Raw genomic sequence first — 300 nt, 5'->3', positions numbered from 1 at the left:
ATATTAACCTTACATTATGCATAAATATATATGAAAAATTTTTCATGAAGCCGACTAATGATAGCATGTGGAACGTAATGAACTAAAAAATTAGGTAAATTTTATGGTGTTTATATTGTATATTGTGTTTAGAATAAAAGAAAACTAAAGGAAAGAAAATGCAGAAAATGAAAATGAAACTTAATTTTTTTGTTATTGGATGTGAAAGAAAATTGGATGGAAAGGAAAAAGATTGACGTGAGACCCATGTTTAACTTTTCACTTTATCTGTGCGAAGAAAATTGAAAAAAATTTATAAGT

The sequence above is a fragment of the Arachis ipaensis genome, chromosome B06 (genome assembly GCF_000816755.2).
Source record: "Arachis ipaensis cultivar K30076 chromosome B06, Araip1.1, whole genome shotgun sequence".
Lineage (NCBI taxonomy): Eukaryota > Viridiplantae > Streptophyta > Magnoliopsida > Fabales > Fabaceae > Arachis > Arachis ipaensis.
This window is presented reverse-complemented; position numbering follows the sequence as displayed.